This window comes from Hemitrygon akajei, chromosome 8, assembly GCF_048418815.1.
Source record: "Hemitrygon akajei chromosome 8, sHemAka1.3, whole genome shotgun sequence".
Lineage (NCBI taxonomy): Eukaryota > Metazoa > Chordata > Chondrichthyes > Myliobatiformes > Dasyatidae > Hemitrygon > Hemitrygon akajei.
In genome coordinates this window covers 68,526,730-68,550,406 of record NC_133131.1, presented here as the reverse complement: position 1 = coordinate 68,550,406, position 23,677 = coordinate 68,526,730, and the positions used below count along the sequence as shown (strand labels likewise).

Genomic DNA, 23,677 nt, shown 5'->3' with positions numbered 1-23,677 from the left:
AGGGTGGAAGTTGATGAAATTGACGAGCTCAGCATGGGTACATGAAGCAGCAGCACCAATGCAGTCGTCAATGCAGCGGAGGAAGAGTTGGAGAGTATAACTGGGGAAGGCTTTTGAACGTAGACTGTTCGACATAGCCAATGAAGAGACAGGCATAGCTTGGGCCCACGCGAGTGCCCATGGCTACTCCTCGGGTTTGGAGTAAGTGGGAGGAGCCAAAGGAAAAATGTTTTTCAGCGTGAGGACCAGCTCTGCCAGCTGGAGAAACAAGCCCTGAGAGTCCTGAGATGAACTTCTGTTTCACTTTAACTTGTGCTATCTGAAGAGAGCTGTACACACAAATAAATTTTAGTTTACCCCCCCCCCGGCCCCCAGCACCAGGTTTAGGGCAAAGCATTAGAGGTTTAGAGTAGTTTTAAGAATTACTCTTTTTGCCCAAAGCATTGGAATATAGAATGCAGATGGGGGAGGCAAGTACTCTCTCCTTGTTTGAGAACTATCCAAACAAGAACTTGGAAATGTAGAAGATTATGGATAAAGTGCTGGTAAATGGGATTAGTGAGGAAAGTCAGCATAGACATGGTGGGATAAAGGTCCTTTTCCTGTACTTCATGACATTACAACTTTAAGCTGAATGCAAATGAGATTTCAGAGAAACCGCACTACTCTACCTCAGGAGCTGTTAACAACCGTGAACAGTAGATGGCGTTCTTGTTATTCAATGTACTAACCACAGTATCTTATGAGACCTGACAAAGCTGAAAGAAGCTGAGGCAAACATCATAAAGTCATGGGTTAGTAAACAAAGCCATTCAGTCCATCAAGGCAGTGCCAACTCATTGTACTGTCAGTGCAGAAAGTTACACTTCCCTGCCCTTACTCCGCTGAAGTGTGTTTCTTTCTTCCAAGCATCGATCCAATTCCCCTTTTTGAATAAAACCATGATAACTATGAAAGGAAATTAAAATTTCCATTGGAATCGCATTATTGTTTGGATAGCTGCGGTAAGAAAGGTATCTTTGCCCTCCTTGAAGCATCTATTGATTTTCAGCATCCTATGGGAGAGGTTATTGAGCGACATTAAAGGGCCACGTTAAAGCTTGGGACAGAAAAGCAACCAAAAACGGCAGTTGCAGGATATCTGAAATAAAGACAGAAGGAAATGCTGGGCAGGTCAAGGCAGAGTTAGTGTTTCGGTTCCATGACCTTTCAGCAAAGCTAGGGGAAAACTAGAAAACAGGCAGAGAAGGGGAGGGGCAGGAGAACAGCGGGAAGCTGTGATAGGGTGAGACTTCCTTGCACTGCCCCGTTAGACAACACGTTCCAGATGTTAACTACATTGAAATGTGTTTTCCTCATGTTGCTGCTGGTCCTTTTGTGAATCTTAAATATAACATTGACTCTCCTGCACAGATCAATGCAGACCCTTTAACCCACAAAATCTGCATGACCAGCAACCACCCATAATCCAACCCAGAAGCACCCTCTCCTCCCCACATTCCGATAAATTCCCCTCAAATTCTACTGCTTATCTTCACACTCCATACAATTTACAATGGACAATTCACCCACTAACCCACACAACGCACACAAAGTGCTGGAGGAACTCAGCAGGTCAGGCAGCATCTTTGGAAATGAATGAATGGTTGGGCCAAGACCCTTCTTCAGGACTGGAAAAGAAAGGAGAAGACTCCAGAATAAAAAGGTGGGGGGGAGGGGAAAGAAAATAGCTGGAAGGTGAGAGGTGAAGCCAGGTGAGTGGGAAAGGCCAAGGGCTGGAGAAGAAGGAATCTGATAGGAGAGGAGAGTGGATGATAGGAGAAAGGGAAGGAGGAGGAGGCTTAAGGGGAAATAATAGGCAGGTGAGAGGAAATAAAAGATGAGAGTGGAGAATAAAGGAAGTGGGGGGTGGGGGAGATCTGTTTCTGGAAGGAGAAATTGAGATTCATGCCATGAGATTACAGACTATCCAGATGGAATATAAGGTGTTATTCCTCCACCCTGAGGGTGGCCTCACCTTGGCACATGAGGAGACCATGGATCGACATGTCGGAATGGGAATGGGAATCAGACTTAAAATGGTTGGCGACCCCAGGAAGTCCCACTTATGGCGGGCGGTGCGGAGGTGCTCAACTAGCACACACACCTTTGGTTGTGGGAGGAAACCGGAACTCCCAGAAACAAAGTGGCATGGTAGCATAGTGGTTAGCACGACGGTTTCCAGTACAGGCGACGCGGGCTCAATTGCTGCCATTGTCTATGAGGAGTTTGTACTTTCTTTCCGTGACTGGATTGGTTTCCTCCGGGTGCTCTGGTTTCTGCCCACAGTCGAAAGACGTACTGGCTGGTGGGTTATTGTGAATTGCCCCGTGATTAGGCTAGAGTTAAACTGAGGGTGGTTGGATGGTACGGCTTGGACAGGACAGGATGGGCCTATTCTGTGTTGTGTCTTCATAAACGAATAAACACACCATTACAGAGAGAATGTGCAATGCACACAGACAGCACAAGAAGTCAGGTCACTGGAGCCATATGGTTGTGACAAAACCAGTCCTGACTCTGTGCTGCCTTATCTCCTCCTTCCATAACGCATCAGCTCACTACTTCCTGCAGCGGGTCCATTCATTCCATCTGCTCGTGAAAACCTTACTTTCCAAGTCTGTGTCACTGCACATCTATATCCAAGTTATGAATAAACTACAGCAAAGGTATTAGTGCCAGCACTAACACCAGGGAACTCCAGTGCTCAGCAGGGAACTCCAGTGCTCAGCAGGAGTACTCCAGTGCTCACCAGGAGTACTCCAGTGCTCACCAGGGAACTCCAGTGCTCACCAGGAGTGCTCCAGTGCTCACCAGGGAACTCCAGTGCTCAGCAGGGAACTCCAGTGCTCAGCAGGAGTACTCCAGTACTCACCAGGAGTACTCCAGTGCTCACCAGGGAACTCCAGTGCTCACCAGGAGTGCTCCAGTGCTCACCAGGAGTGCTCCAGTGCTCACCAGGGAACTCCAGTGCTCAGCAGGGAACTCCAGTGCTCAGCGAGAGGACTCTAGTGCTCACCAGGGAACTCCAGTGCTCACCAGGGAACTCCAGTGCTCAGCAGGAGGACTCCAGTGCTCACCAGGGAACTCCAGTGCTCAGCAGGGAACTCCAGTGCTCAGCAGGAGGACTCCAGTGCTCACCAGGGAACTCCAGTGCTCAGCAGGAGAACTCCAGTGCTCAGCAGGAGGACTCCAGTGCTCAGCAGGAGAACTCCAGTGCTCAGCAGGAGGACTCCAGTGCTCAGCAGGGAACTCCAGTGCTCACCAGGGAACTCCAGTGCTCAGCAGGAGGACTCCAGTGCTCACCAGGGAACTCCAGCGCTCAGCAGGAGGACTCCAGTGCTCGCCAGTGCTCACCGGGGAACTCCAGTGCTCACCAGGGAACTCCAGTGCTCAGCAGGAGGACTCCAGTGCTCACCAGGGAACTCCAGTGCTCACCAGTGCTCACCAGAGAACTCCAGTGCTCAGCAGGGAACTCCAGTGCTCAGCAGGAGGACTCCAGTGCTCACCAGGGAACTCCAGTGCTCACCAGGGAACTCCAGCGCTCAGCAGGAGGACTCCAGTGCTCACCAGGGAACTCCAGTGCTCAGCAGGACTCCAGTGCTCACCAGTGCTCACCAGGGAACTCCAGCACTCAGCAGGACTCCAGTGCTCACCAGGGAACTCCAGTGCTTAGCAGGAGGACTCCAGTGCTCACCAGGGAACTCCAGTGCTCACCAGGGAACTCCAGCGCTCAGCAGGAGTACCATTCATCATTCTTTTCTCATTCACACATGTGCCTTCATTTCGCCTTTTACTCCACGGGCGACAAACCTGTGAACAAGCTGGTGGAGTGTCACTGTATCGAACTGATGCACCATCAATAACTCTCGGAGACGTGAGGCAAGATATAGGCTTTTATTGGCTGGAAGAAAGAACAAGCAGCAAGTGACCACCACACTACATCCTGGAGACTGAGGCCGGGGCTGTGTCTCCAATCGCCTTTATACCGGGGTCTGTGGGTGGAGCCACAGGAGCAGTCAGCAGGGGTCTGTGGGAGGAGTCAGCAGGGGTCTGTGGGAGGAGCCACAGGAGCAGTCAGCGGGGAGGGGGGGGGGGCGTGTCCAGACAGGTATATGTAGTTCACCACACGAACATCTTTTGGAAGTCCATTGACACCACAGTAACTGCACTATCTTCTTTTCCTCTCTGTCAATTCATCCAAAGAATTCAGTCTGGTTGGTTGACCAAGACTTGCCTCTTACAAATAAGTGCTGGCTTCTGTACCATTGTCCATCAGAACCCAAGTGTTTTTGTTCTCGAGTTTTGTTTCTCAAAGCTTCCATGTTACTGAGGTATGAGGGATGTCCTCTAGTTTTATCCATACTCCATTTTAATGTGTTATGTTTCCAAATGCCTGCTGCTCTGACACATTCCTTGTATCTCATAGTGACTGGGAGGTTATGAGCAATGCATCTGTAATTTAAAGCCTTGCTTCTTAAAGCCTTGCACCCCATCTGGAATTTGTGAACTATCTACATTAAGGACAGTCTTTCCAGTTCCTCTGTCTTGTCAGATTTTTATCCTGTGCCACAAGGTAGCCTCTCATTCTTTGTCTATGGTCATTAAACTCTTTCAGACCCAAGTTGGTCTTGCACTTCCTCTTATTATATTTTTACAATTGAAATCCCTTGGGTTCCTTGGCTGCATAAGTAAAGCATAAAGATGTGAACCGGGGTATTACACTGTTTAAGAGCTGTTTTTGTAATGTTAGCTACCATATTCTCTGTCCTGATCCTTTCTCATTTTCTCCCTGTGTTTTCTGGCTCTCTGTGGTACTGTTACTCTGATGTCTGCCACGGACCCCCCTTTCTCTGAACCATCATATTTTCCTTCAAGCCCTGGTTTAGATTGCCTTACACTTCCACTTGCTAAGGACAGTGCAACTGTGATAACCTGGCATCTGTTGTTTGGAAATCCATAAGACATAGGAGCAGAATTTGGCCATTTGGCCCGTCGATATTCTTCTGGCCCATGGCTGATTCTTTCTCCCCCTCCTCAGCCCCACTCCCCAGTCTTTTCCCAGTAACCTTTGATGCCGTGTCCAATCAAGAACCAATCAAGCTCTGCCTTAAATTCACCCAACCACCTGGTCTCCACAGCTGCCTGCGGTAATAAATTCCACAAATTCACCACCTTTTCCACACACAGTGGTGGGTACATGGCACACCCTGTCAGGAGTGGTCATAGGGGCAGATACACTAGGGACATTTAAGAAACTCTTGGGAAGACACATAGGTGACAAAAAATGAAGGACTATATAGGATGGAAGGGTTAGATTCATATGAAGAGCAGGTTAAAATGTTGACTACATCATGAGCCAAGGGGCCTTCCTTTCCTGTGCTGTGGTGCTCTGACTTCTACAAAATGGTGGTGGGAGGGAGAGGGAGCGGAAATGGGAAGTCTGTGACGCAGTGGAATGCAAGATACACGGAATAGCAGAGCTGCCATTGGGAAGACTGGTTTACTATTTTCACATGTGCTGAGGTTCAGTGAAAAGCTCCTCACATAGATCGGATCGTCACACGGCGTGCTGAGGTAAAACAATTACAGAGTGCAGAATAAAGTGTCACAGCTACAAAAAAGGCAGCGCAGTAAGCAATAAGGTGTAAGATAATAAGGAGGTAGATTGTAAAGTAGGAGGCCAAGATTCCATTTTATTATACTAGGGAGCAATTTAATAGCCTTATAACATCAGGTGGGTGAGAGGGTGGTGATGCGTCTCTACTAAAGGAGGTGTAGGGTGCTCCTTCCCTCCGCTAGCCTGCGGGTCACCCTTGGGCAAGGTATAGCACCTGCTCAGCCCCCGATCAGGGTCACATGAAGTCATGGGATCAGGTGGTGGATGGTCGTATGAGCAGCCGGTGCAGATCACAAATCCTGGTTATGTGACCACTGACACCAGGCAGACAATCTCTGAAGAGTATTGATAATGGTTGGGGTCACCTGTTTTATAAAGACACTGCCCAGAAGAAGTCGATAGCAAACCCACTTCTGTAGGAAAATTTGCCAAGAACGATTATAATCTAGACCATGATCACTCATGTCATAAAGCACGGCAGTTTTTGATTATGCCGGTCCTTTTACCAAGATGGAAGGAAGTGGATGCAGAATCCACGGAGAGGACGGGGCTGTTTTCTGTGATGTACCATGATACTGGTGTGTATCCAGGATGCCTAAGACTTTTGCACAGTATTGTAGTAATTTTATGCATTGTACCATACTGCTGCTGCTGAAAAAAAAATGATGACAAAGCTGATTCTGATATGCGTCTCTATTGTGGGCTGAGAGTGGGAATGGGGCAGGGAGAGGGTAATCATGATTGGGAAAAGGGGAAGGGAGAGGGGAGGGAGCGGGAAGCACCAGAAGGACATTCTGTAATGATCAATAAAACAATTGTTTGGAATTAAATGACCTTGCCTGGTGTCTCAGGGCTGGGGGCTTAGTGCACAACTCACCACCACCCCCAACCCAACACTCCCCTGCCACCTGCTCACACCCGTCCCGCATGCTTCACCCTCACTATCCCCGACATCCTTTGCTCCCACCAGATGTACAAACACGCTCTCCGCTCCACGTTCGCAAATACAGCACTGTGCAAAAGCACCCCAGCTCTTATATACACGCCTGGGACCTGCAGAGTCCTTGCAGTCCTGTGCAGAGCGGATGCAACGCTGAACCATTACGCATCCAGACAGGACGAGTGCCTTCCATGGTGCCTCAATAAGAGTAGAGGGGGACATGCCCAATTTTTTTTTAAATTGATTTTTTAATGCATTTTCTACAACACTACAAATAAAAAAACAAAAACAAAGTAAAAAATTAGTACAGTGCAATTTAAACATACAATAGTAATATAATACAAAATAAGATAATTGAGAAAGCACCCAAGTTGAAGTCATGTAAAGTTAGTGTCCTCCCCAAGCCCCACAACAAAAAAAAACTCCAGGCCAACCAAAACAAAATGTAGAAAATATAAATCAGAACATTCAAACCCCCAAAACTGTAAATACACTTGAAAACAGAAGATAATAATGCCTACTACCAAAAAAAAGAGCTGAAAGCAAGGGACTGAAAAAAAAACTTAATTAAGAGGAAAATTATGAAAACACTCAATAAAAGGTTCCCAGACCTTATGAAACTTTATATCCGAATTAAGAATTGAATAATGGATTTTTTCAAGGTCTAAACAGGACATGATATCGTTAAGCCATTGAGCATGCATGGGCGGGGCAACATCTCTCCATCTAAGGAGGATTAGACGTCTAGCCAGGAGAGAAGCAAAAGATAATATTCGACATTTAGTCGAACTCAAACGTATATCTGTCTCACCCAAGAAACCAAACAGAGCAATTAAAGGGTTAGGTTCTAAGTGGTGATTCAGAATACAGGATAAAGTTATAAAAACATCTTTCCAAAATTTCTTTAGACTAGGACTGGTCCAGTACATATGAGTAAGAGAAGCCTCGCCACTTTTGCATTTATCACATAGAGGACTAATATTAGGGTAAAATCGAGATAATTTAGATTTGGACATATGGGCTCTATGAACAATCTTAAACTGTAAAAGACAGTGCGAGCACAGAGAGAAGTTGAATTAACGGATTTGAGAAGCGAGTCCCAAATCTCATCAGATAAAGGGATATTCCAACAATCTATACTTAAATATGTATCTGATTTCCAAGTAATTGCAATAGCCTTTTTGGCTACAGCCAGTGCAATTTTTATGAATTCTTTCTGATATTTATTTAGTTTGAGTTTCGGTTTTGTCCCTTCAATATCACCTAGTAAAAGTAATATTGGATTATGAGGAAGTTATTTAGATTATTAAAAGAAATCTATGGCTGTATTCCATTAGAAAAAATTACTTATAATTTAAGAGATAAATATGAAACATTTTTGAAAATCTGGGGCCCTTATTTACAAAAGACAGGATTAAATATATAGGTGCTCTGAAGAGGAAATTAATGGTTACTTGGGGAAAGAAATAAATATATATACTAAAGTTATTAAGAACTCCATGGAGCATGTGGAGACCTTCCAACAACCAGGCACTCTTTCTTTCTTTTTTTTCTTTCTTAATTTTTTTTATATATAGGGAAGTTAGGGGGGAGGGGTTAAGGGGAGGGGGGAAGGGATACATACTTTTTTTTCTACACTTGTAATCATTTAAAAATGCAATTAAATAAAATTTTAAAAAAAGATAAAGGGATATTTAAGTCATGCTCCCAAGCCATTCTAATTTTATCCACAGGGCACGCCGTAAGGATACTAATTTATCACGGATAAAGGATATTAAGCCTTTACCCAGTGGATTAATAGAAATAAATAAATCCATAGCATTTTTGTTGGGCATTTCAGGGAAGTTGGGAAGTAAAGGATTGATAAAGTGTCTGATTTGGAGATATCTAAAGAAATGGGCATTAGGCAGATTGAACTTAGCAGAGAGCTGTTGAAAGGATGCGAAGCGATTATTGATAAAAAGATCTTCAAAATGTCTAATGCCCTTTCTATACCAATCATAGAATGTTGAATCATACATAGTAGGTAAAAAAAAAGATGATTATGTAAGATAGGACTAGAAAGGGAAATCTATCTTCCCTTTCTAGACATGCCCAATTTCATTTGCCTCCTAAAGAACCGGAGATTTCTGGTCCACGTGGTTGAAACAACCCAGGCCTGGTGACTGGGGATGCTCACATCCAGGAACCTAAAGCTCTCAACCCTCCAACATCGACACCACCGATGTAAGTATGAGCATGTGCAACACTCCCCCACCCCCCCAGCTTCCTGAGGTCAATGACCAGCTCTTTTGTTTCATTGACAGTGTCGGAAGAATTAGTTCTTATGACAGCATGTCATTAAGCTCTCCATCTCCTTCACACCTCCTTTCTCCGCCACCGAGCACTCAATCGTGCAGCTAAGCAATAGAACGCTCCAACCCCACCAGCAAAAAAGCATCAGCACCCTCCACCGAGCACTCAGTCGTGCAGCAAAGCATCAATAAAGACACAGACTTGCAGAACCCCAAAGACTACTCGTTCACTCGGTAATTCGACATACCACAGGCTCTCTCTCTCCCTAATAAGGGGGAAAGAGGTGTCTCCGTTTCACAGTGAGAGGGGGGACATAACAAACAACTCACTGATTTATGGTGTTAAAAGTTCATTGCATCACTTTTTTTCATTACAGTAAGAAATATATAGGTTTAAAAAGTTAAATTAAATAAATAGTACAAAAAGAGAAAAAAGTAGTGAGGTAGTGAAAAAGAATCTAGTGCTTTCCCGGCGTATATGATGAATAAACTCTTCTCCGGCTTCCAGCTGGGTACAGGTATCGATTATAACCAACATCTCAATGACAAACTCTGCCATCTTCATCAGGGATGATGCCTGGGCACGTCAAGTCTGGTGACATTTATACCCCATAGTCCGTCTCTCCTGATTGGTTAATCCTCTTCCAATCCGGTTTCCGCTCTCCCACCTTGTTTACAATTGAATTCTAGTTCTTATTAAGAGCGAGACCTTCATCTTTGTTAAAATTCTTTTCCTCTAATTATTGGTCTTTGGGACCACCTGGTAAAGGCAGCCATTGAAATAAAACTAGAGAAAAAGAATCTTAACAAAGACAAAGGTCTCACTCTTAATAAGAACTGGAATTCAATTGTTAATAAGGTGGGAGAGCAGACACCTGATTAGATGAGGACTAACCAGTGAGGAGGGGTGGACTACGGTGGGACGAGACGTGCCTAGGCTTCATCCCTGATGAAGATGCAGGAGTTTGTCAGTGAAAAGTCGATTATAATTGATACCTGTACCCAGGTGGAAGCCCGAAAAGAGTTTATTTATAGTGAGATAGTGTTCATGGGTTCAATGTCCATTCAGAAATCTGATGGCAAAAGAGAAGAATCATTGAGTGTGTGCCTTCAGGCACCTGTACCTCCACTCTGATGGTAGCAATGAGAAGAGGGAACGTTCTGGGTGATGGGGATCCTTAATGATGGATGCCGCCTTTTTGAGGCGTTGCTCCTGAAGATGAGCAGGATGCTGGGGAGGCTAGTGCCCATGATGGAGCTGACTGAGTCTACAACTTTCTGCAGCTTATTTCATCCTGTGCAGTGCCTCTCCATACCAGATGGTGATGCAGCCTGTCGGAATATCAAGCATTTGATCAAGTAAATCAAGGCAACTGGACTTGCTGTGCTGTCTAGAAGACGTTTTGCCACTCATCTGAGAGGCTTCTTCAGTTCTGATCCATCTGGGAGTAGAGTTTATCAGCCGGAAAACTACCCACCATGGATCAGAACTGAAGAAGACTCTTGGATGAGGGGCGAAACGTCTTATAAACAGCACAGCGAGTCCAGCTGCCTTGATTTACTAGTGCTTGACATACAATGACCTGGATGACTGAGAACCTTTGTGGACATAATGCCAGTCAGAATCCTCTCCATATGTAGAAATTTGCAATCGTCTTTGGTGACATACCAGATCTCCTCAAATGGATCTCTCCATGTTGAGATGGTAAGAGTTAAAGGGCATAGAAGGGGAGTGGGTCTGGTGCCAGTTATGTCATTCTCTCCAACCCAAACTAACATTTTCTCTAGTATTGAAGAGTCTACACTGAAATATTAACACTGTATGTCTTGGTCCAGAGACCCTGCCTGAACTGTTGAATATTTCCCGCACTTCCTGTTCATTAGAACCATTAACTCTGTTAACCCCTCCACACATCCTACATGACCTCTGGCCGCAGCCTGAAATATTAACCCTTTCTCTGCCCACCCTGCCGAGCTCCATGAACACAGTTTCATCTAACTGTATCTAATTCCCTTTCGTATGTTAATTTGGACTGTCGTCTCGCCTCCTGCTCCCGGGCCGTGCACACGAGAACGCGAGGGTAACATCGCCGGAGCAGGCGTTATCCTGCCTGCGCTGTGTGGCAGAGGCGCTGCTGGGTTCATTGATATGCAGGCACACTACTTCCGCTGAACTCGGTCCAGCCAGAATCTCAGGGAACGTACGGCAGAGCGGAGCCGTCTCGACCACTGCACTACGGTCTGTGCATGTTCTCGGGCCCGCCAGTAATCTCGCTGAAACAGGAGAGGTGCCTTAAATTAACCGGCTGATAGAATGGAAATTGACAGCTGCCGAGACGGGCTGGTAAGGAAGAGGCTTTTCTATATGAATTTGTTTGCAAAGTTTATTGAAACTTTTTTAAAAAGTGACTCATTCTGCTGCCTTCATCTGCGGAGTAGAATTTGCCGTAGATGTGTGAAACAGTTGGCCTTTGGTTCGTTAAAGGCGGCCACTTACCCGGGCTCCAATAAGAGTCTAGTCTTACCAGACCCCTCCTAGTTAAACCGGCTCCGAATCCATTGCCCTGTCACTCGTACGTAATGATATAAGGCACAATGCGAGGAGAAGACCGGCTAGTTTTGCTGAAAAACAGATGAGGTCAATGTTCTGTCCCGCACTCGTGAGGAGTTTGTCTTGTTCGTGGTTTGCCGGTCGGCGTGGGCTGATAACCGGAAAGGAAGCTGTCTGCAGAGAGCCTGGGAATAGGTAAGGAGTTGAGTGACTGACGCCCCAATACACATCTCCCTGGCTCCAGGCTGTATTGTATCAACAAAGTAGATACAATTGTCGAGTCCTGTTTTATAATGCGGGCGGGGCGGGGAACACTTCATTTATTTCGCCCCGACGTTAAGACCCTGAGCTCAGTTGAATGTCTGAGGCGAGGAGTCCCGTTGCCGTGTCCAGGGGCACTAGTGTGGCTGGAACTGAGGCAAGCAGGCGGGCGTCTCTTTCCCCAGATTTCCCCGTGGTTTGGCCTCCCGATAGCTGGATTTCTGCCGCCTTGTTTCCACAGTGTGTCATGACGATGTGGTGAAGATCAGCCTCGACGTGTGCAGTTGGAGCTGACTGCCGCTCTCCAGAGGGAGGGTTTTCATCTCCGGCTGGTGGTCCTGGAGAAATGCTTGGTGGGGTGGGGTGGGGTGGGGTGGGGGGGGGGGTGCGGGGGGAAGTGGTCTGGTTTCCAATCCTTTAAGTTAGTCTGTGAACTGAAATTTAATCTCCAGGAAATTGATGCAGCCAGCATTCAAAGCGGGTTACTTCTAAACCTTTGGCTTATAGTTAGAAAAGTTTTGAAGTGGTAGACAGAAACTTTCTGTCGGTTTGTAACTGTTGTGAATGCTGTTGTACCTGTCGGATGGAGCCTTGGTGAAGGAGGAGGCGGTGGGCAGTTAAAAGCCCAGTGAGAGCTGGCAGTGTGTTAACACTGGGTCCCTTGGGTAACACGTACAGTAGGGGTTAGTTCCTCTGGGGAAATTGGCCCACCTGCGAATGATGGAGGCCTGTACCTTTGATAAGACCTTCCTTGGCTTGTCCCAAGGTGGTTTGCAGCTGATTAGCACTTTTATAAAATTGTAGCCATTGATGGAGGAGATATGGCATATTAATTCCTGAAAGTGAGGTTCCATAAACTGTCGTGTGATAATGACAAGGTAGCCTCTCCCTGATTAAACCATACCAGCAGATGTAGGCCACTCGGCCCATCGAGTCTGCTACACTATTCCATCATGGCTGCGTTATTATCCCTCTCAACCCCATTCTCCTGCCTTCTCCCCGTAACCTTTCATGCCCCGATTAATCAAGAGCCTGTCTACTCCTCCTTAATTATAACCAATGACCTGGCCTCCGCATGTTAACTTATTTCAGAAATAAGTAATGGTCAAGACAGCCTATTTGTCAAGAAGGCTGTGGTGTCTGTTACGTTATTTTTAATTTGGGCAAGTATGAGTGGATGCACTTTGGGGAGTTTTGCTGTAAAGGAAAGTGTGCAGTAAGCTGGTGGACCCTTGGGGCATTGATGTGCAGAGGGGCCTTGGGGTGTGCACAGTCTCCTGACAGCAGCAGCACCAGTAGAATGTGATAAGGGAGCTGTGTAGCCTGCTTGCCTTCGATGTTGAACGTGAGTTGGTCACATATGCAGCTTTGGTGAGACCACATTTGGTATTGCTGTGTGCGGGCCTGGTCACCACGTTCCAGACAGGTTGTGGAAGCTTGGAGAAGGTGCAGGAATGGCTCACCAGGGTGCTGCCTGGACTAGAGAGTATGAGCTATAAGGAGAGGTCAGACAAACTTGGACTATTTTCTCTGGAGTGTTGGAGGCTGAGGGGAGACTTGACACAATTATGAGAGGCATAGATAGGGTAGGTACTTTTTCACACCATGGTGAAAATGCCAGGTGCCTGAGGACATAGCAATAAAGTGAAGGGAGGAGTGAGGGAGGGTGAAAGGAGGTGTGCAAAACAAGTGTTTTGTTAGAGAGTAATGGATGTCTGGGGCAGAGAGAGATGGAAGCAGGGATAACAGTGAGATTAGGAGGCATCCAGGAAATGGAAGGATATGGATGTCCTGCACGCAGGTGGGGTTAATTTATAGTGGCATCATGGTCAGTATGTACATTGTGGTCTGAAGTGCCTGTTGCTATGCAATTCTTTGGAAAATGGGGTTAATACAGGTGGGTGTCCACTTTAGACTGGATGTGATGGGTCAAGTGCCCCATTCGATGCAGTATAACTCTAACCATAACATTTGTCAAACCACTCAAAGGGGGACATTGATTGGAATGTGGGGAGCATTAACAGTGATTAATGTATGCTTAAAGTTCAAAGTAAATTTATTATCAAAGTACATGTATGTCATCATACACAACCCAGAGAATCATTTTCCTGTGGGCATCCTCAGTAAATCTAGAGAATGAAAACCATAACCGAGTCAGTGAAAGGTCAGCCAACTGGGGCGTTCAACCGACGTGCAGGAGGCAACAACCTCTGCAAATACAGAAAGAAGAAATAATAAATAAGCAAGCAGTAAGTATCGAGAACATGAGAGGAAGAGTCCTTAGAAGTGAGTCTATTGTTTGTGGGAACATTTCAATGATGGGGCAAGTGCAGGTGCTTGATTCAAGAGCCTGATGTTTGAGGGGTGGTAAATTTCTGACCCTGGTGGTGTAAGATCTGAGGCTCCTTTATCCGCTTCCCGATGAGAAGAGGGCAGGTCCTGGGTGGTGGCAGTAAGTGATGATGGATGCTGCTTTCCTGTGACGGCATTCCATGCTCAGTGGTTGGGAGGGGTTTACCTGTGATGGACTGGGACATATCCACTACTTATCGTGGGATTTTCCATTGAAGGGCATTGGTGTTTCCATACCGGGCCGTGATGCAACCAGTCAATATACTCTCCACTACACGTATAGAAGTTTGTCAAAGGTTTTAGATGTCATGCTGAATCTCTGCAAACTCCTGAGGAAGTAGAGGTGCTGCTGTGCTTACCTCATAATTGCCCTTGCGTGCTGGGCCCAGGACAGATCCTCTGGAAGAATACCACCTAGGGATTTAAAGTTGCTGACCCTCTCCACCTCTGAGGACTGGCTCGTGGACCTCTGGTTTCCTTCTCCTGAAGTCTATAACCAGCTCCTTTGTCTCGCTGATTATTGTTGTGACACCACTCAGCCAGATTTTCAATCTCCCTCCTGTAAGCTGATTCCTCACTATCTTTTATTTGACCAGTGAGAGTGGTGTCATCAGCAAAGTTGAATATGGCATTGAAGCTGTGCTTGGCCATAGAGTGAGCAGAGCCTGGTGGTGCATCTGTGCTGATGGAGATTGTGAAGGGGATGCTGTCGCCAATCTAAACGGACTAGTTTGGCTGTTTGAAGGGTGGCATGGCGTTAGTGCTGCAGGACTCCATGCTCTCAGCAGCACAGGGTTGCTGGTCCAGGTCCCTGCAGAGGGACTCGAACTAACTTCTGGCGGGCAGACTGCCGCCACAGAGCCACAGAATTGCAGCAGAATGGGAGAGAGACTAGGGGGTGGAATTAACAGACAAGCTCTGCTCCTTGGGATCTCATTAAAAAAGCTTGTGTTGGATGGAACCAACTCCTTGAAGGCCCTCAATAGATAATGAGATACAAGTGGAACGAACGTTAAGTAGTGTTCAGTCTTTCTCTTTGATTATTCAAGTGGCAGAACCGCGCAAATGCTAAGGGAAGTAGAGGTTGCTATGACTGGGATGTCTCAATTAGAAAGATAGTGTCAAAGCAGGAAATGCTGGAAACTTTCAGTTGGTCAGACAGCATTCACAGAAATATTAAGCTTTGAGGTTGACTTTAATGAAATCTTCACAAGCATTGCCTGATCTGTGAACTTACGCCAATTTGTAATTTCTGATTTACAGCGGTGTTTTAATTTTACCATACAGATGGGATACAGTGGATTCTGGTTAATTGAGAAGGCCACTTACTTGGGATAACTCTTTAAAAAATAAATAAATAAATGAAAACACATTGAGAAAATAGCTGGGATTCCCTTTGTTTATTTGGGACACTACACAGCTTAATTGGAGCAGGAGATGGTTGCCACACATTAGCTAGTGTCAGTTAGTGTCATTAGCAAGGGTCAGAGCCGTCTCTATTTCCTGAGGAGACTGAGGTCCTTTAACATCTGCCGGACGATGCTGAGGATGTTCTACGAGTCTGTGGTGGCCAGTGCTATCATGTTTGCTGTTGTGTGCTGGGGCAGCACGCTGAGGGTAGCAGACACCAACAGAATCAACAAACTCATTCGTAAGGCCAGTGATGCTGTGGGGGTGGAACTGGACTCTCTGACGGTGGTGTCTGAAAAGAGGATGCTGTCCAAGTTGCATGCCATCTTGGACAATGTCTCCCATCCACTCCATAATGTACTGGTTAGGCACAGGAGTACATTCAGCCAGAGACTCATTCCACCGAGATGTAACACTGAGCGTCATAGGAAGTCATTCCTACCTGTGGCCATTAAACTTTACAACTCCTCCCTCGGAGTGTCAGACACCCTGAGCCAATAGGCTGGTCCTGGGCTTATTTCCACTTGGCATGATTAACATTATTATTTAATTATTTATGGTTTTATATTGCTATATTTCTACATTATTCTTGGTTGGTGCGACTTTAACGAAACCCAATTTCCCTCGGGATCAATAAAGTATGTCTGTCTGTCTGTTTGGCTGTTAGACACTACAATGTTTTGAACAGTTTTGAACTGAGTGAACAGTTTTGAAATAGCATCACTTTCATGTTTGTTTTACACAAAGCAGTGACTTTTGTCACTGATGGTTGGCGAGTCATAAGCAGTAATACAATTCCAGCTCTCAGCTTCACCCCACCCCTCCGGTCTTCTCCTATCATTTTGCATTTCCCCCTCCCCCTCCTACTTTCAAATCTCTTACTATCTTTCCTTTCAGTTAGTCCTGACGAAGGGTCTCGGCCCGAAATGTCGACAGTGCTTCTCCTTATAGATGCTACCTGGCCTGCTGTGTTCCACCAGCATTTTGTGTGTGTTGCTTGAATTTCCAGCATCTGCAGATTTCCTCGTGTCAGAACTGTTTTGCTCACTGTGGTTTCAAGCATTCAGACTTGGAGGTGCCAGAAACAGCTGGGAGTGAAAATGAAACGATTTCACAACTCCAGGTTAGGAATTATGAAGAATTTGCAAGTATCAGCAATCATGTTGAATGTTAGAATGAAAATGAAGATTTGGAGGTTGTAATCATTGAAGGCACTGTTTAAGGTGTCTGAACTGATTTTGTTCATTTACAGTCAATCAAAAGAACATGTCAATGTACATCCAGAGAACTGTTAGGAACTAATAAAGTTTTGATAGTACCGTAGTAATTTTAGACAATAGACAATAGGTGCAGAAGTAGACTATTCAGCCCTTCGAGCCTGTACCGCCATTCTGAGATCATGGCTGATCATCTACTATCAATACCCGGTTCCTGCCTTGTCCCCATATCCCTTGATTCCCCTATCCATAAGATACCTATCTAGCTCCTTCTTGAAAGCATCCAGAGAATTGGCCTCCACTGCCTTCCGAGGCAGTGCATTCCAGACCCCCACAACTGTCTGGGAGAAGAAGTTTTTCCTTAACTCTGTCCTAAATGACCTACCCCTTATTCTCAAACCATGCCCTCTGGTACTGGACTCTCCCAGCATCTGGAACATATTTCCTGCCTCTATCTTGTCCAATCCCTTAATAATCTTATATGTTGCAATCAGATCCCCTCTCAATCTCCTTAATTCCAGCGTGTACAAGCCCAGTCTCTCTAACCTCTCTGCGTAAGACAGTCCAGACATCCCAGGGATTAACCTCGTCAATCTACGCTGCACTTCCTCTATAGCCAGGATGTCCTTCCTTAACCCTGGAGGCCAAAACTGTACACAATACTCCAGGTGTGGTCTCACCAGGGCTCTGTACAAATGCAAAAGGATTTCCTTGCTCTTGTACTCAATTCCCTTTGTAATAAAGGCCAACATTTCATTAGCCTTCTTCACTGCCTGCTGCACTTGCTCATTCACCTTCAGTGACTGATGAACAAGGACTCATAGATCTCTTTGTATTTCTCCCTTACCTAACTCTACACCATTCAGATAATAATCTGCCTTCCTGTTCTTACTCCCAAAGTGGATAACCTTACACTTACTCACATTATACATTATTCACATTAATTTTGTAGTGTCCTGATTTACTTAGTTACTTAGTTAAATGGTAGGTTGTCTTTTTGTCTTTCTAACTATTTCCATAAAAATGTCGAATTGGGCAGCCGCCTAATTGAGTCGAAAAGTATTGGTCCCAATGTGCCCCAAAATGCCACTGCATTTTGAAATCTGCCCTTGTTGCTAAGCATAATGAAAGATAGCCATTGCTTTGAATTCTGTACGCAGGAGGTTGGTGGATATTTTGCGTCTCTAAGCAGCAGAGCGAGTGTCAGCGATCCAGCAGCTGTGACTGAGGAGAGCTGTGCTTGCTGATAGTAGCAACGTCCCCAAGAGAGGGCTGTGCGGGAGAGATAGAGGAGACAGCAAATAAGCCAAAACCTAAATGATCTCAATTGAAAGATCCTGAGATATGGAGCATTGAATTTGCAGCTCTATGTCCTGCGTATTTCTCCAAGGCTTCGCTTGTTTGAAGCTCTGAATGTTGAAATGGGCCCTGCGAGAACTCTTTGTTCTGCTTCATGTTGTACAATGGAATCTAATCTGATCTGAAGGGGAGGGGCCCTGATTAAATGCCTCACTGTCTGTGCGATGTTCCCTTCCTTTACAATGGGTGGCGTTGGTGTGGGGGCAGAACCTGAACTGTACCATGTTACTGCAGTCACAAGGAGTTCACTTCCTTGTGAGGATCCCAGCTCCCCAATTTCTCCTGGAGCCTTGGGAAATCCACAGCAATGCTGCAAATGAATACTGAGGAAAACACAGGCAGTGGAAAGTGGAAATAATGGACAATTTTTGTATTGTCAGTGGTGGAAAGGAGATTTGATTGGATGTTTTCTGGCCATCTGCGGTTATGGGAAGTGGGTGGATGACTTCTCCTCCTAAGATAACAAATAAAAACAAGAAAATTTAAAGAGATAGAAATAGGACTTTTTTTAAAAAAAAACAAACTGCTGGATGTTTGGCTCAACTTTAGCACCAACTGTCCATTTCCCCTCACAGATTCTGCCTGGCCTGTTGAATTCCTCTAACAACTTGGTTTTTTTTAGTCCAATTCTCGTAACTTCTGTTTCTTGCATTGCAAAATACGGACCATGTTTCTCAAGAAGGAGGTTGGTCTCTGCTCGGTTAGGCTTGCCCTGTGAAGGAAAGTGTCTGTTGCAGAGGCAGTCTGGCCTTCAGTCAGAGACCTTCTCCTTCTGTTCACAAAGTTCAAAGTATGTACGGTTGCAAGAAAAAGTTTGTGAACCCTTCGCAATTACCTGTTTTTCTGCATTAATATACTCAATGTGGTTTGATTTTCATCGAAGTCACAATCTGCCTAAACTAGTAACACACAAACAATCGTACTTTTCACGTCTTTATTGAACGCAGTGTTTAATCAGTCACAGTCCAGGCTGGAAAAAGTATGTGGACCCTTGTATGTAATAACTGGTAGAACCTCCTTATAGTAATAATCTCCACCAATTGTTTCCTGTAGCTGCTGACTAGATTTGCACAGCAGTGAGGAGGAATTATAGACCATTCCTCCAAATAAAACTGTTTCAGTTCATCAGTATTTCTGGGTTACTTTGCCTCAGCATTTCAATTGGGTTAAAGTCTGAACTCTGACTTGGCCATTCCAAAACACAAATTCTCTTTTTAAACTATTCTGTTGTTGATTTACTCTTGTGTTTCAGGTCATTGTCTTGTTGCATCATCCAGGCTTTAGCTGATGGACCACTACCCTAACATTCTCCTCTAAAGTGTCTTGATACAATTTTGAATTCATTTTTCCCTCAACAATTGCAAGCTGTCCAGTCCCTGAGGCAGAAAATCAGCCCCAAACCATGATGCTCCTCCCACCATGGATCACAATTGGGATGAGGTTTTGGTGTTGGTCAGTAGTGTCTTTTATTCCTCCAAATATAGTTGAACTTTTCTGCAAAAATGTTCAATTTTTGTATCATCTGTCCATAGAACATTGTCCCAGAAGTGCTGTGGAACATCCAGGTGGTCTTTTGCAAACTCAAGACATGTAACAATGTTGTGCTTGTTTTTTTTGGAGGGCAGCAGTTTCCTCCGTGGTGTCCTTCCATGAACACCATTCTTGTTCAGTCTTTTGCTTGTAGTGGACACATGAACAGAGACTTTAGCAAGATCTAGATATTTCTGCAGGTCTTTTGCTGTTACCCTTGGGTTCTTTTTCACCTCCTTCAGCATTGCACGTTGTGATCTTGGTGTGATCTTTGCAGGATGCCCACTCCTAGGGAGATTAGCAACAGAACTGAATTTCCTCCATTTGCAGACAATTTCTCTTACTGCAGACTGATGAACATTCAGGTCTTTAGAAATGCTTTTGTAGTTTTTTCCAGCTGCATCTCTACAACTAGTCAGTACCTGTTTCCCAGGGCACCGATAGCAAACACCAGAGGGCATATGTACAAAATTAAGGGAGGGAAGTTTAGGGGAGACATCAGGGGTAGGTTTTTTTTTACACAGAGGGTTGTGAGTACCTGGAATGACTTGCCAGGGATGGTGGTGGAGGCTAAAACATTAGGGGTATTTAAGAGCCTCTTGGACAGGCACATGGATGAAAGAAAAATAGAGGGTTATGGGGTAGTGTGGGTTTAGTACTTTTTTTGTTAGGATTATATGGGTCGGCACAACATGGAGGGCTGAAGGGCCTGTACTGTGCTGTAGTGTCCTATGGTTCTAATTCTTCTGGACCTCTGAAAGTTGTTTCGATTGAGGCATGTTGCACATAAACAGATCTATCGTGAGAAGAGCAGGCTCTGTCAGTAACCTGACCTTGTGTGTCTTTTATTGGACAGGGCACCTCCAATCTCATTTCATTGGTGGAACACCTGGCCCCAAATAGCTTCTGCAGAAGGCAGTACCTCAGAGGTTCACATACTTTTTTGAACATAGACTGTGATTATTTAAATGTATTGACGAGAAGTACTAATGTTTGTGTTATTATTTTAGGCAGATTGTCTATTATCGTGACCTAGATGAAGATAAGACCACATTTTATAAGGAATTAATACAGGAAACCAGATCATTGCAAAGGGTTCACAAAGTTTTTCTTGCAACTATACTCCATACAACCTTGAAATTCATCTCCTTACCAGAAATCACAAGACAAAGAAACCTAATGGAAACTATTTAAAACACACCGTTGAAGACCATCCGACTCCCAATGTGCAGGAAAAAAAGCAATAAAATAAGCAAATAACAATGTGAAGTGCAAAACATTCTGCCAGTACCTCGAATGACATTCAGGTCCTCAAACACCAACAGGTGTCTGTAGGTGAGTGGCTAGTGTGCTATTCTGCTTTCCCACAACTTCAGGCCAAGCTGTAAAATTCACTTAAATGAAGCACTGCAGACGGCGGAAGTCGATTACGCCTTCTGGAGCTGTCTGAGATATCCCCAGCTGGTTAAGTTCTGTGGAGCTGCAGACCAAGTTATTTTGGTCCCAGTGTGCTTCGCACAACAGAACCTTTAGACAGGAGCTGCAGTCATTAGAAGTGGACATTACCATCACACTGCTCAGTTTTGATGTGCATGCTGTTGTTTACCACATCAGGATCAGGTTTATTATCACCGGCATGTGGTGTGAAATTTGTTAACAGTGGCAATGCATAAAATAAAGAAATAAAGTAAATCAATCACAGCATAAGTATATTGAATAGGTTAAAAATTGTGCCAAAACAAAAATAATATACAGTCGGCCCTCCTTTATCCACGGGTTCTGCATGCGCAGATTCAACCAACCGCTGATCAGGAAAACCCAGAAGTTCTCTCTCCAGCACTCGTTGTTTGAGCACGTACAGACATTTTTTTCTTGTCATTATTCCCGAAACAATATAGTGTAACAACTATTTGCATAGCATTTACATTGTATTAGGTATTATAAGTAATCTAGAATTGATTTAAAGTATACAGGAGAATGTGCATAGGTTACCGCGGATCAGGTTTGAAAAAAACCAGAAGTTCTCTCTCCAGCACTCGTCGTTTGAATATGTACAGACTTTCTTTCTTGTCATTATTCCCGAAACAATATAGTATAAGGACTGTTTACATAGCATTTACATTGTATTAGGTATTATGATTTAAAGTATACGGGAGGATGTGCATAGGTTACCGCAGATCGTGAATCGAAACATAAACGGAAGTTCTCTAAGTCGGAACAGGTACATCCGGTATTATTTAGCGTCAGTTAGCCAAATGTTTGTCTTAGTATATAGTATATATTTTACCTTTCTATGCATATAGAACACTTAAGAAACGTATGTATTTCAATAATTAAACCACTGTGTTGCTTAGTAATAATTGTAGCTTTCATCGGGGCAGGGCCTTCACATGCTCCATTATTCTCACTTTATCCTTTAAAATTGTTCCGATCATTGACCAGCCGTAGCCTAACACTTTTCCAATGACCAATGGCGTTTCTCCTCTTTCCGATCACTTTATTTTTTCCACTTTATTTTCAATTGTGATCATTTTCCGTCAATGGAACAGAAACACTGGGTACTTTGTAGGCTAGTACCCAAAATGGAGCTGACTAGATTTACAACCCTCTGCAGCTTCTTTTGGTCCTGTGCAGTAGCCCCTCCATACCAGACAGTGATGCAGCCTGTCAGAATGCTCTCCACGGTACATCTATAGGAAGTTTTTGAGTGTTTTTGTTCTTGTTGATATGCCAAATCTCTTCAAACTCCTAATGAAGTATAGTTGCTGTCTTGCTGCCTTTATAGCATTGATATGTTGGGACCAGGTTAGGTCCTCGGAGATATTGACACTCAGGAACTTGAAGCTGCTCACTCATTTCTCTTCTGATCCCTCTATGGGGATTGGTATGTCTTCCTTCATCTTACCCTTCCACAATCAGCTCTTTCGTCTTACTGACGTTAAGTGTCACGTTGTTGCTGTTATACCACTCCACTAGTTAGTACATGTTGCTCCTGTATGTCCTCATCTCCATCTGAGATTCTACCAACAGTGGTTGTGTCATCAGCACATTTATAGATGGCATTTGAGCTGTGCCTAGTCACACAGTTGTGGGTCTAGAGAGAGTAGAGCAGTGGACGGAGCACACACCCCTGAGGTGCACCAGTGTTGATTGTCAGCGAGGAGGAGATGTTATCACCAATCCGCACAGATTGTGGTCTTCCCGTTAGGAAGTCGAGGATCCAGTTGCAGAGGGAGGTACAAAGTCCCAGGTTCTGTAACTTATCGATCAGGATTGTGGAAATGATGGTATTAAATGCTGAGCTATATTCGATGAATAACATCCTCACATAGTTGTTTGAATTGTCCAAGTGGTCTAAGGCTGTGTGGAGAGCTATTGAAATTGCATCTACCGTTGACCTATTGTGGCAATAAGCAAATTCGAGTGATTGGTTATGGCACACATCAACCATAACGTACCGGTCAACCTCGACGCTTTGCAATTCGCCTACCGGAGCAACAGGTCAACAGCAGATGCCATCTCTCTGGCACTACATTCCTCCTTAGAACACCTGGAGAATAAAGACACATATGTAAGGCTCCTTTTCATCGACTACAGCTCTGCCTTTAATACCATCATTCCAAATAAACTGATTCCTAAGCTCTGGAACCTGGGTCTTAGCACTCAGATCTGCAGCTGGATCTTCAACTTCCTCACAGACAGGACCCAGGCTGTAAAAATAGGGGACAAGCTCTCCTCTACAATCACTCTGAGCACCGGTGCCCCACAAGGCTGTGTACTCAGCCCCCTGCTGTACTCACTGTACACCCATGATTGTGTAGCCAAGTTTCCATTGAACTCAATATATAAGTTTCCTGATGACACCACAATTGTAGGCCGTATCTTGGGTAATGATGAGTCTGAGTACAGAGAGGAAATTAAGAACCTGGTGGCATGGTGCAAAGACGATAACTTATCCCTCAATGTCAGCAAGACAAAGGAATTGGTTGATGACTTCAGAAGGAGAAGCGGACCGCACGACCCAATCTACATCGGTGGTGCGCAGATGGAACAGGTCAAAAGCTTTAAGTTCCTCGGGGTGAATATCACAAATGACCTGACTTG

General features: G+C 44.9%; 1 protein-coding gene across 2 annotated transcripts in view; it reads left to right on the top strand.

Annotated features, from left to right (window-relative positions):
* Positions 1-11,073: 11,073 nt before the first annotated feature.
* LOC140731957 (DENN domain-containing protein 2C-like) overlaps positions 11,074-23,677 on the top strand; it is a 181,432-nt gene continuing 168,828 nt past the window's right edge. The window contains exon 1 of one of the 2 annotated variants that reach the window (XM_073053968.1): positions 11,074-11,237. The gene's annotated coding sequence lies outside the window, so the exon portion shown is untranslated. Of the gene's footprint in view, positions 11,238-11,314; positions 11,640-23,677 lie in introns of those variants that run through there. The other variant, XM_073053966.1, reaches the window with a different exon arrangement.